Here is a 13,959-nt window from a genome sequence, read left to right on the forward strand (position 1 = left end):
TAAAACCACATTCTGTTTAAAGGCTAGGTAGGATATGATGCATTTCTGAATTAAATGCTGGAATTATTTTTAAATGTATATTTAAAAGTTAAATTTCAGTATTTTGATAAAGGAGGTAATAGAATTTTTTCAGGCTATATACTACAAAAGTCCTAGGAACCGTCCCTTACAGTTTTATTTGGAAAATTCTTTGGTTGAAAAGCATTCGCCTCAAGATAACTCTCTCTTATTTATTTATTTATTTATTTTTGGCTGCGTTGGATCTTCGTTGCTACGCCCGGGCTTTCTCTAGTTGCGTTGAGTTGGGGCCACTCTTCGTTGCAGTGTGCGGGCTTCTTATTGCAGTGGCTTCTCTTGTGAAGCACGGGCTCTAGGAGCGCGGGTTTCAGTTAGTTGTGGCACGCGGGCTCAGTAGTTGTGGCTCACGGGCTTAGCTTCTCCGCGGCATGTGGGATATTCCCAGACAGGGCTCGAACCCGTGTCCCCTGCTTTGGCAGGAGGATTCTTAACCACTGCGCCACCAAGGAAGTCCCAAGATAACTCTCTCTGAAGATAGGAGATTAACTTAAAATGTTTTTTTCTAAGAAAACAGAACCAGCAAGAGTCACAACTAAAGATTTCACTGTATGCTGTTAGCTGGTGGGAGGGGTGCAGTGAGACGAACTAATAAAAGGGGTTTATGTTTTGCCCACCCCCACAAGATAATTTAAACACACACCCAAGCCTAAACCCTTTACTTAAAAAACATTCACCCGAAAAAGTGGCTTTAAACTAGGTTACTTTTGTTCTCCACAGTTTTCAACTTAAATACATTGTTTCCCTCGAGATCAGTTTTGCAAGATTCTAATTATTAGACAGCACATAAGAACTTTGATTTTATGCCTATCTAAAATTGCAAAACGTACATACTCAAATTTTTCTTCCCCTTTTTTAGTAGCATTATCCTTATTGTAGGAACTTTGTCTTTAAATACTCTCATTAACCATAATTTGTTAAGGCAGAATCTCTAACAGAAGTTCTGCAAACTCAAGGGACTCTTGATCTGGTCATTTCCAAGCCTCAAATGACAGTATAGCCTTGTTAGCAGGGGTAGAATTCTGTTGCTTGCTAGAACTTCAACAGCCTCGAGATAGCTAAGAGTTCCTGCTAGTAATCTGGCACCAACTCAAAATTCCCACCAGGAAGAAAGATCTCCCTGAGGTGGGACCCACTGAGTGGCTCCTCCCATAGCGATGACCTGGACTGACCTCGGACTCGGCGTGGTCAGTGGCTCCCTAGCACCTGCGGGCGAGTTTGCAGGTGCTCACGATGATAAAATGCCAAATTGCAACCGCCACGTCAGTCTTTTGGAGCCCCGAAAGGTGCCTTTTTCGCAAACAAGCTCCCTCTTTTAAACCTTACATCTCTGAGGCTTTGAAGGTACGTTACACGGCTAACGAATATAGGAAGACAATTACTCCACTGGGGAAACGAAGGTACTTCAAAAGGAAGAGTGGCAAAGAAACAAAGCTCAGACTGGAAAAGCGGCAAGCCTCCATGCCCTGCCAAGACGACCTTACTTAACCTTCTGGATTTCAAAAACAGGGTTGGGTGGAAGTGGATTACATGGCAAGGTAAAGAGCTTGGGGCGGGAGGGGGGGCGGGTTAAGAACCTACAACTCTGGCAGTAATTTCCATCACACTCCTAAAGGAAGAGGAAAGGAGAACAAAACAATAGGCACCTTAAGAGAGTAAATGCGGTTACTATGGTTACCACGCTCCAAGCTCAATTCTGCAAATGAAGTCAGAGCGGTACGCCAAGGCCCTTTCTTTGTCTGTATCCATACACGGAAGACCAACCCAGCAGCCAGCCCCGCCAGCCCGAGCAGAGGCGGGTGTCGAGGACCAAGGGCAGCGTACCAAATAAAGAACACCTTTATTTTGGCTTAGTAAGCAAGAACTGCAGGCAGTTCCTGATGGAAGCCAGCGCGGCCATCACCCAGTCCTTCGGCCAGGGCTGTTTCCCCCACTTGGGAGAAGGCTCCAACACACTCCAGTCACCGATTCCAGTCTGGGGTCCTGGCACAGGCAGGGGTGGAAGGGGGGCCAACGAGACACGGTGCAACCTTAGCCCTGAGACACAAAGGGAAGGCCAATCTCCAGGAAACCCGCGGGACATAATTAATAACCCCTCAAGAGGCTACAGTTTCCGCGAGAGGGAATAGAGGACACAGTGAGTAGGACACAACCGAGGTGTTCAGACGCACCTCACCATCAAAGACACTACCACAAGCTGCGCGGAAAAATCGCGGCCAAGACAACCCAGTGCGCAGGCGCGCGGAGCAGCGACTCCAGAGCTTTGGGCCTGCCCCTCCCCCACTACTCTCCAAAGGCCAGGGAGTTGGCTCAACGCGCTTGCGCAACGACGGAACGTTGGGGGAGGGGAGAAAAACCTATTCCCTTCATTGTGAGAGAACCGCCCCGCCCCGCAAGGCGAGCGCGCGCGCGCACACCTACGACTCTCACACTCGTACACTCGGGCGTTGAGCTTGCTGCCCAGTGCGTCGCGCATGCTCCGGGAGGAAGGTGGTGTCGGAGCCTACGGCTTTTTGCTGAGGTTTCCTGAGAAGTTTCTGGAAAGACGGAGCTCAGGGCAAGCTGGGGGATGGGGAGGGCAGGGAAGCGAGCGTTTGAGAGAAGGAAAAGCGAAAAATCCAAAGCACACCGCCACCACCCTGCCTCCATCAAGCCACGACCAAAGCAAAGCCCAAGCCCACCGAGACCCTTACGCCAGGGGAAAAAGCAAGGGGACCATAGCAACCGCCTCTTCCTGTACCTGTGCCCAGCCCCCGAGGCCCCTCACCACAGGGAGAAGGGAGAGGGCAGGGGGGAACGATGAAAAACCTAAAACGCTCACTGGAGGTTTGCGTGGTGGAGGGAAAGACGACATCCGCGCTTTGCAGCTGCCCGCGCACGATGGGCTACCAGCGGCTCTTCGCTGCGCTCTCGGGTGTGGGCTCAGTGCGTTGGGGTCGATGTGGCTGCTGAAGGAATGGTCTGGGGCTTTGGCCCCTGGTTCCTTAGTTCCCCCTCATTTGGGGGCCTCTTTGATCACCCCTTTCCTCTCTTTACTCTGGTGACCTGGAGCTAAAGTTGCGAGTGTGGAGACCCTAGAAAATGTTGCTCCCTCCCCGCGCCCGGCCCGAGGGGCGACCTGGGCGGGCAAGGGTCGCCCGGCAGGTGTGCCACGCTCAGTTCTTTCCAGTTTGTACCCCCTTAAGTAAGAGCCTCCTGAGGAGGGGCCCGTTTGGAAGAGCAGAGGCAGTCCAGGCATAAAGCCGCTGCGTCGTTTGGACTCGAGGCGGGGTGGCGGACGGTGCTGCCCGGCGGGGCGCTGCGGGGAGGCCGTGGTGTCTCCGTGCGGCTAAGGAGGCGCGCCGAGGCCCCTGACTGCCATCAGGAGAAAGCTCGGCCTGGCATTGCTGCGCTGTGGGGGAGGGGTCCGCGGCGCCTTTCATTTCTCCGCCTGGGCCCGCTCAGGCTGCCATTTTGTGGTGTGGCCGCCATTTCGCGCAGCCGCAGGGGTTGGGGGGGAGGGGCGGGGCCGGCGAGCGCGCGCGGGCAGCCTCCGGCAGCGAAGGCGGGCGAATCCCCTTTGTTCTTCGCCTCTGGGCTCAGGGCTCGGCTCGGGCTGTGCCGCGACCCGCCTCGGACACGCGCCGGGTGCGCGCGGCGTGTGAACCTCTGAAAAGCTCCGAGAGGCGTGCACGGGGTCCCGAATTCTTCCTGCTCTCTAAGCCCTTGAAAAGTGGGATTGCTCACCCCCACCCTTGCAGTGTGAAAGGGATCGATTTTACAAGGTAGTGCTCAGAACTGGAGCGTAAGAAGCTGTAATTTCACCCTGAGAGTGGAGGCGCTTTCTGCAGCCCTGTGCTGCCGGGGGTACTAAGCCCGCTGGAATGCCATGCCTTGAATCACAGTGGCGTTCCGCAAATGGAAGTTAAAACTGTGGAGCTGGGAGACCCAACAAAGGTGCTAAACGCCAGTGTAACCGAGAGTGGTCTCTTTAAAAAAAAAAAGTAGTGTCTTTGGAGGGCTGTCAGCTGTAGGAGAAACGAGACGTTGCTTTTCATTGGCTGGCTGTGAAGCACGCACTGCGCAACTATTTTCAGATCAGGTTTTGTAGCCCATTATTTATATCTGAGCTATAAACTGGAACAGTAGATTGGAATGTCTTATTTCTGTCTATTGAGAATATCTTCCATTTGACTTCTTTTTAAAATCCTTTGTGAGTATGTGAATAACAAATTGACTCAATAAAATCTCCGTTCTGTGCCTTCCAGTATCATTTGAAATCCTGAAAGAGCTATTTTCCTGATTTCAAGGGACATATTTAAATATAAATCTTGGCATTGTTAATCTTAACTTTGCGACTCGAATCAACAAAGCCAGGAAATTCAACAGTAATGCTGCTGAATTTGTGTTTTAGACTTGCTTTTTGTACAAGGTATTTTTGTTTAACTTTTTTTTTTTTTTCCACAGTAGCCTGAGTTCATAATTTAAACAGGTTTTTCTGGCTCAAGTTTTTTGGTGTCACAGCTACAGTAGGTTTTTCTTTCTTCTTCTTACTACGTTTAATTACAGGCGGTTATCTGTTTCAGTAATGGGGGAGTAAGCTATAATGATAGGATGGAAATGTAAAAAATATATTTGTTGTTGAGGGAACAGATCAGGATTTGATGGCTTCCAGATGAAAAGTGTCTGAGGAGTGGATGTTAGATTCCAAATTTTATTTCAGTTCCAGTATGACTAAAAGCACTGCACAGAGTTTTGATTTTTTATACCCAAGATTTCTGTAAAGCAGAATACTGTACATTCTTTTGGTTGTGAGAGTTTATGAAACATTTTTTTCCTTTTTAAATTTAATTTTTATTTTATATTGGGGTATAGTTGATTTACTGAAATGTATATTTTTAAATTATTTATTTTTGGCTGTGCTGGGGTCTTCGTTGCTGCACACGGGCTTTCTCTAGTTGCAGCGAGCGGGGGCTAGTCTTCGTTGTGGGGCGCAGGCTTCTCATTGCAGTGGCTTCTCTTGTTGCGGTGCACGGGCTCTAGGCACGCAGGCTTCAGTAGTTGCGTGGGCTAGGCACGTGGGCTCAGTAGTTGTGGCTCCCGGGCTCTAGAGCGCAGGTTCAGTAGTTGTGGTGCACAGGCTTACTTGCTCTGGGGCATGTGGGATCTTCCCAGACCAGGGCTTGAACCCGTGTCCCCTGCATTGGCAGGTGGATTCTTAACCACTGCGCCACCAGGGAGGTCCCTGAAATGTGTTATTTTTAAATGCTGTTACTTTTTGCCTACACAACCAAAATTAAATAGTATGAAACTATTAGTTTTATTGGGAAATTAGAATATGGTATCCTAATAATGCAAACAAAATATCATGCCCCTAATTAGCCAAGCAGTTGAAATTCAGAGAATGATTGCACAACCTTTCTTTCACTGTACTTTCACTGTGGAGTATGTTTAAACAACTCTAATTCGACTTTTTTAAATTTATAAAATGAGTACTTATTTCACATCTTTAGCTATTACATTTAACACAAAAGCACATCCTTTTTTTACACAAAATTTTGCAATTCGTATATATATTTTGCAGTAATCCCATTCATTTTATTTTATTTGTTTATTTTTGGCTGCATTGGGTCTTCGTTGTTGGGTCTTCGTTGCTACACGTGGGCTTTCTCTAGTTGCGGTGAGCGGGGGCTACTCTTTGTTGTGGTGTGTGGGCTTCTCATTGTCGTGGCTTCTCTGGTTGCAGAGCTCACACTCTAGGCGCGCAGGCTTCAGTAGTTGTGGTGCACGGGCTTAGTTGCTCCGCGGCATGTGGGATCTTCCCAGACCAGGGCTCAAACCCGTGTCCTCTGCATTTGCATGCAGGCGGATTGTCAACCACTGTGCCACCAGGGAAGCCCCGCAATTCGTATATTATTAAGAGTAGGTAGTATCTATGTATATACTATATGATTCCAACTGTATCCTAGAAAAAGCAAAACTATGAAGACAGTAAAAAGATTAGTGGTTGCCAAGGGTTAGTGGAGAGGGATGAATGAATAGGCAGAGCACGGGGGCTTTTTAGGGCAGTGATACAGTGGTGGATATGTGTCATTATATGTTTGTCAAAACCCATAGACTTACAGTACCAAGAATGAACCCTAATGTAAACTGTGGACTTTGGGTGATGATGTGTAAATGTACACTCATCAAATGTAACAAATTTACTGCTCTGATGTGGGATGTTGGTAGTTGGAGAGGCTGTGTGTGTTGAGGGCACGGGGTATATAGGAACTCTATACTTTTTGCTCTGTTTTGCTGTGAACCTAAAACTGCTCTAAAAAATGGTTAACTTAAAAAGTGAGGGCTTCCCTGGTGGCGCAGTGGTTGGGAGTCCGCCTGCCAAAGCAGGGGACACGGGTTCGTGCCCCGGTCCGGGAAGATCCCACATGCCGCGGAGCGGCTGGGCCCGTGAGCCGTGGCCGCTGAGCCTGCGCGTCCGGAGCCTGTGCTCCGCAATGGGAGAGGCCACAACAGTGAGAGGCCCGCGTACCACCAAAAAAAAAAAAAAAAAAGAAGTGATATCACTTAAAAAAAAAAAAGTAGGTAGTGTCTTGCACTGTTCACTTCTCCCTTATGACCAATGCCGTGCATTAAAACAGTCGAACAGAAATTCAGGAATAACTGTCCTCCCCATTCTCCCCTTCTATTGTCGGCCTCAAAACATTTTCCAACTTTTCATAGTCTCATAATGTGCCCCAGGAGTGAAAATACTTTTGTATATGTAGTCCTGGGTCTCTTCACTTTGTCGAAGCAGGCAGGACTAGTGAATTCCAGGATTACCAATCCATTGTTCCTTTAGTTTTTCTTTCTTATTCTAAAACAGGTTTTGAATTAATTTGTAGCAGTTTGTGTTCCCTGAAAGAAATTAAGTGTTAACCAAAACCTTTAATTATCCCCAGATCCTTAAGACAGCTGGTGTAGAATTGAAGTGGTATGTGCTAGGCCTCTTTGGCTCATGCCTTTGATTTTATCTTTTGGCATTTGGTGAAGCTTGTGTGCAACTTTTCTAAACAACATATAGAAATATTAAATATCTCTATTCATTGTTCTAGGAAAGGATAGCTTTTCATGTCAAACTCTGGCATAGAAGCAAATTTAAAACAATAATAACCTTTTCCTGGAAAAGATAAATGATCTTCTTTAAAGACTTTAGTAATATGAGAAGTTTTTCGAAATAGTTTTGGCCGTAGTTAAGCACTCCCACATTCTGTAATAGTCTCTTCCCTTCTGAGGCAAAACTGAGAAGTTCAGCACTTCAGAAATACTGGAGTTCAAAGAACAAATCCTTGCAGCCAACAGTACATTTTTTAGAAAAATAGAAATATATCTCTACAAGTTAAAAATACTCCTGAACAACCCAACATTTGTTTGTCCTGCCAGAGTATATATGGTCATCCCTAAAACAAGACAATTGTGCAGATTATATGAAACCCGTAGGCTTATCATTTCGGCATCACAGTTTAAATGGCCAAGTTAGACAATACATCAAAAAGACTTCTAAAATCAGGGTCTTTACTCAACAGATAATTTTTGAGCATCACCCTTGTGCCAGGTCCTATTCTAAATACTTAAGATACATTGCAGAATAAAACAAATACCTGTTCTCCTGAAGTTTATTGTGGGGGAGAGGGGAAGAAGAGGCAATAAATATAATAAAAAGGAAATTAAATAATAGCAGTAAGACGGTGAAATATAAAGATAAGAGAGAGGAAGCATGCGTTGTTATTTCAAATGGGGCAACCAGAGTAGGCCTCAAGAAAATACTGAAGACTTGAAGGAGCTAAGGGAGCAAACTATGGATATCTAGGGAAGAAGTTCCAGGGAGAGGGAACAGCAAGTCCAAAGACCCTGAGGTAGAAGCATGACGGGCACATGAAAAACAGCAGGGTAAACCAGTGTGGCTGAAATAGAATGAGCAAGGGAGAGTATAAGATATGATGGATGTCAAAGAGGTAAAGGGAGTGAGAGGCAGATCTACACTACCTGGTAGGCCATAGCAGGAACGCTTTGGCTTTTAATTGGTGAGGTGTTGCATGATATGACTTAGGTTTTGAGAAGCGTTGAGAATAAGAGATGAAGGATAGGGGCTTCCCTGGTGGCTCAGTGGTTAAGAGTCCACCTGCCAATGAAGGCGACACTTGTTCGAGCCCTGGTCTGGGAAGATCCCACATGCCGCGGAGCAACTAAGGCCGTGCGCCACAACTACTGAGCCCACGCACCTAGAGCCCCTGCTCCACAAGAAGAGAAGCGACTGCGATGCGAATTCCTCGCACCGCAACGAAGAGTAGCCCCTGCTTACCGCAACTAGAGGAAGCCCATGCACAGCAACAAAGACCCAGTGCAGCCAAAGATAAAATAAATAAATTTAAAAAAAAAAATCAAGGATAGAAACAGGAACCTAGAAAGGAGGCTCTTTCAGTAACCCAAATGAAAAATAAGAGAGCTTTAATGACTAAGGGGTCCTGGATATATTTTGAAGGTAAATCCAAGAGGACTTTTTGAAGGATTGAATACAGAGTTCATAAAAGGTGTCAAGGATGAGCCTGAGGTTTTTCACCTGGGCACCTACAAAGATCGAGTTGCAGTCATCTGAAATAGGAAACACTAGACAGAACAATTATCCAGGGGAATATTAAGAGTTCAGTTTTGGACATGTTCAATTTGAGATATTTATTAAATATTCAAATGGAGACATTAGGTAGGCTGTTGGATATGAGTCTAGTTCAGGATGAAGTTCTCAAGATATGTTTTACATATATATATAAAATGCATAATCGTGTGTGCCTGTGTATTTGGGAGTTGTCAGCATATAAATGGCATTCAAAGTCTGAAACTGAATGACATCACCAAGAGAGTAAGTGTAGATACAGAAGGAAAGAGAACCAGGAAAGCCCTGAGGCATTTCTCACTTAAGAGGTCTCAGAAGAAAGGAACTTGCAGAGCAACTGAGTAGGAACAAACCAGTTAGGCAGGAGGAAAACCAAGAGATGAGTAGTGTCCTGGAATTCAGGTGAAGAAAATATCTGAAGGAGGAGGAAGTGATCAACTGTGGAATGCTGCTGAGAGGTTAAGGTGAGACCTGAGAATTGACTCTTGGAGCAATGAGGAGGTCACTGGTGATCTTGGCAAGAGCAGCTTTAATGGAGCAGAGGGGACAAAAGCTTGATTGGACTGGGTTGAAGAAAAAAAAATAGTATATGAAGTCTGACCTTTGGAAAAGTACTACAGTGGACTTGGAGAGAAAGATGCCAGGGACTATGGTGATATAAAGTACTGTCAGTTTCAGAAAGTTCCTGGATCAGTGCAAGAATCAGAAACTCAAAACCTTTAGGCTTTTGGAAGAATTATTACACTCTTAAGATATGGCCTGCTGCTAGCCTTGTATCTGTTCCATAATGATCCGAATAATACACGATTTCTTTGGGAAAGAATACTGTCTTATAAAATCTGAAAATTCTGAACTTGGAATTTGGTCAGTACTTAGAAGAATTTGGTTAGTAGGACGAAGAATCTAGTAGAGAGATTTTCCTGGAATTTATATAAGTATTGATGCTCACCAGTGGTCTGAGGGGATTCAGCCAGCCAGTCATGCAGTGCTTAGAGATGCAACAAGGCAGACTTTACCCTGGTTTCTCAAGTGTATACTTCAATAATTGCTGATGACTTTGCAACTTTTGTTGGACTTCCTGTAAAAGTATTAGAACAATGATGACAAACTGACTCCATCACAAGAATGGTAATGCCCTAGAAGTTAAGTGCCCGGCAGTTTCCTTTTAATAGGTTTTCTCCACCTGTCATATTGGAGCCTGCTGTAGTTCCCCAATGAACAACAGTTAACTAGTTTTGCTACATGCTTTATTTGAAAATGTGTTTATCATCCTGGGCTCAAGCTCCACCTTCAGAATCTTGTGTTCTGATAAATACAGACGTTAAAATTTTTACTTTCAACTGTATTACTTTATCATTCCTTATTGGAGCTTGTGATAAAATATAAAGAATTATGTATATTTTATCCTGAAACATTTATGCTTAATAATTGTTGAAACAATTTCTACTTATGAAGCCTAGCTCATTATGTAGTTTATATTTTCTAATTACTCTCTTGTACTAGCACAGACTATACTTCCATCAATTCATACTGATTTGTACTGGTAAGTGATTCATTCAGGGGTTGAAGGGAGACTCTCTCCCTAGAATGTAATATCAGAATTCCAGGGATTCTGATATGTCTGGTTTGCAGGACTTTTCTCATACCTCCTGAGAATCCCTGATGTGGAACTTAAAATATGAGGAACAAAAGACCACTTCCTTAACAAACCAGTTAGTTGACTTCAGATGTATTTCTGATGGTATGAGTGCATCAGTTGCTGGTGTGGAGGATATGTAATGAAAAATCGACTTCCTTGGAAGGTCCAAGAATACTATTTTTTTTAAAAAAGATATCTCATTTCTTACTTTGAAAAAGTGTAGCACCCATTGTATTGAAACTATATGTGCAAATATTATGCTGGATGTTTCTAACCAATGGTTAACAGTTCTCCCTTTTGGAGAAATATAAAACCAGTTTTTTGTTGTTGTTGTTACAAGTTCTCTGAATATTAAACTTACTTATCTTCATGTGAAACATTCCTAGTTCATTTATTCTGCATCTGTTCCATAAATACTTATTTGACTTATAGAGAATGGGAGCAGTTTGCTGTGAAAGAAGAGAAGAAAAATGGAGTGGTCGCTGGTAAGGGGAGAGTGGCTGGGGGAAATAGGATTGAGAGAAGTTTGTTTTTATTTTATTTATTCTTTTTCTTTTTGGCCTCACTGCACGGCTTGCAGATCTTAGTTCCCCAACCAGGGACTGAACCCACGCCCTCGGCAGTGAAAGTGTGGAGTCCTAACCACTGGACGCCAGGGAATTCCCGAGAAGTTTGTTTTTAAGGGGGAAGAAATTTCAATACTTTTTTTTTAAAGACTTATTTATTTATTTTTGTCTGCGTCGAGTCTTAGTTGCAGCGTGCGGGATCTTTCATTGCGGCGCGCAGGCTTCTCTCTAGTTGTGGCATGCAGGTTTTTTCCCTCTCTAGTTGAGGCGCGTGAGCTCAGTAGTTGTGGTACTCGGGCTTAGTTGCCCAGCGGTATGTGGGATCTTAGTTCCCTGACTAGGGATCGAACCCACTTTTCTCCATTGGAAGGAGGATTCTCAACCACTGGACCACCAGGGAAGTCCCAAGGAATTGACCTTAGCTGGGAGTATAAAATAGTTGATCTAGTGAAAGACCAGGAGCTGGAATGTATGGGAGCAAATGCTGGTGAGCAAGTCTATACAAGAAATGCCACTACTGTACTAAGAGACGGAGTCGAGATAAGTAAGTTTTCCATGCTCCGTTTTTCCAACTGAGGAAGGGAACAGTCAAAAGGTTTTGGATTTACTTTCTATGGTCTTGGGCAAATCACAAACATTTTTTGCAGGCTCTTGGTGTGTTTTATTTTCCACTGAATGGTCATTATCTAAAAGAGTGGCAAACAGTAGCCATTCAATAAATATTAATTGAATTAATATTTGGAAATTAATCTATTAAAGAACTGTACTATGTATGCCATACCTACCCCACAGGGTTGTTCTGAAGACCCAATGAAATGAGAAAGTGGATGTAAAAGTACTTTATAATCTGAGAAATGCTATTGAAATCCAAGGTATTATGTTAGAAAGAGTTGGAGTAAAGTCCACTGAGTTTTTGACTCCTTAAATGAGAAATACAATATAAATATGGAAACAGAGTCATTGTTAAGTTGGATTTTTTTTTCCTTTGAGGGATATACCAAGACCTAAAGATTCTGTCAACTGGTTTGAAATTCAACGGTGGAATACAATCTTTGTATTTGAATTTGTAAAATAGGATTTGATCCTATAAACCATGTAACATTACAGAACTGCCAAAAATATACAAAGGCCAGAAAACCAAAACCATCTAAGTCAATTAGCTTTATGCAATGTCGTAAATTAAGTTCCAAGTTACATTTACAATACTGGGCATATGAGTGGTATAATACCTCTCTTTTTCTTTTCTTTCTTCCTGTCTTTGTTTTATTTTCTGGTAATTTATAAGTTCCAAAGTAAATACAGTATTGGAGTTGTGGATTTACTTTTCTAGGTAAAAGAAAAAAGGTTTAAACATAATGATATTTCTGCTGAGGATTTCTTAACGTACTCCAAGTACACCAGACTATTTTCATGATAATTCTGTATGGTCTTCCCACATTATAGGACTGATTTGGACCAGAGTTGTGACTGAAAAAAAAAAAAATCCCATTCAGTTCATTTCCATTTTCTTATCATTCCAGGGACTAAAGTAAGTAATACACTTAATTGCTAGAGTTTGAAAGCAATTTCCTATATGCTGAAGTTTTATTCCTAGGAGAAGCCCTAATCTTTGGTCCTGATGGAATACCTGCAAGGAGAGTGAATCAGCTCATGACATCATTTTCAATTTTTCATCATTATCTCTGGTGATTAGATATTACATAATTAACCAAGGTCATACAAGAGGATTCAGTGGAGCACTTTAGGATTAAATTTAGGAATTAGACATTAGGAACTCATTGGGATTCCCATAAGTGTTTTTAAGTATTGCAGTATTGGGATGCTTAATTAGGCTACCAGCCTAGTTCCTGCTGTTACCCAGCACCAGGCCTTTTAGGATTACTTAGAAAAAATTCTCAGTTCTCAGAAAATCTCAGAAGTCGAGCTCAGGCTGAGGAAAATATTTGCTGAGTAATACAATTCAGTCCCCTTCCTTGTAAAGTCGGAAGTGCCATATGTGTTTTTCTAATTAGCCCCACCAGATTTCTTCCAGGTGTGATTATGTGTCATGAAACTAACCATTCTGCCTCTGAGGATTTATGCATTCTTGGGGAAATTTCTCTACACCATCTGATGTGATAGTCTGCCTATACAGGTTCCTGTGGCCCAGTTCTGGGTCACGTTGAAAGACTGTGCCACCTGGTCTTAACCTACTTTTTTTCCCCTGACGCCTCAGTAAACAACAACAGTGGTGACATGCACAAAATATATCTGCCCTCACAGTAACACCAGTCCATCTTGCATCTTGCACAGGGCACCTTTTAATCTGAAGGATCTTACAGCCCACTGCAAGTATTTTTTTGTTTTTTGGGGGTTTTTTTGCGGTACGCGGGCCTCTCACTGCTGTGGCCTCTCCCGTTGTGGAGCACAGGCTCCGGATGCGCAGGCTCAGCGGCCATGGCTCACGGGCCCAGCCGCTCCGCGGCACGTGGGATCTTCCCGGACCGGGGCACGAACCCGCGTCCCCTGCATCGGCAGGCAGACTCTCAACCACTGCGCCACCAGGGAAGCCCTGCAAATATTAATGATACTTCATAAATACCTTGTAGATACTAGGCTGTAAGCCTCACTGGACACATTTTATGATTAGACATCCCCCAAATGAAGAGATGGAACCCCTTCTTCAGCCCACTCAGAACGAGGACAAATCTGGGTCATGAGCACAGCTCCACTCGCCTACTTAAAACTGTCCCTAGGGCTCGAGGAGAACTAATTTCCACTCCATGTTCCCCCAATACTCAGAAAATAGATTTTTTTTTTTAAATATGTGGGTGCTTTTCTCTTAAATGCCTACCTTTGTTTCGCTGCCGATTTGGCTTTTGTTCTTTCAATTCCAGCTAGATGTGGAGATTTTCTGAGTGTGAACTCACCTTTGGCAACTTGTCCAAAAAAAAAAAAACAAACTGAAAATGTCTTATATTTGCACTAGTATGTATGCATGTCACCATCAAAAGCAACTCGGGCCCTTTTTGACCTGCTTTCTTTTTTCCTTTTTTTTTTTTTTTTTTTTT

General features: G+C 43.8%; 1 pseudogene; it reads left to right on the top strand.

Annotated features, from left to right (window-relative positions):
* The first annotated feature begins 9,341 nt into the window (after positions 1–9,341).
* LOC103083954 (COP9 signalosome complex subunit 8 pseudogene) lies at positions 9,342–9,844 on the top strand (annotated as a pseudogene).
* Positions 9,845–13,959: the final 4,115 nt, after the last annotated feature.

The sequence above is a fragment of the Lipotes vexillifer genome, unplaced genomic scaffold (assembly GCF_000442215.2).
Source record: "Lipotes vexillifer unplaced genomic scaffold, Lipotes_vexillifer_v1.1 scaffold496, whole genome shotgun sequence".
In the NCBI taxonomy this organism is placed as follows: domain Eukaryota; kingdom Metazoa; phylum Chordata; class Mammalia; order Artiodactyla; family Lipotidae; genus Lipotes; species Lipotes vexillifer.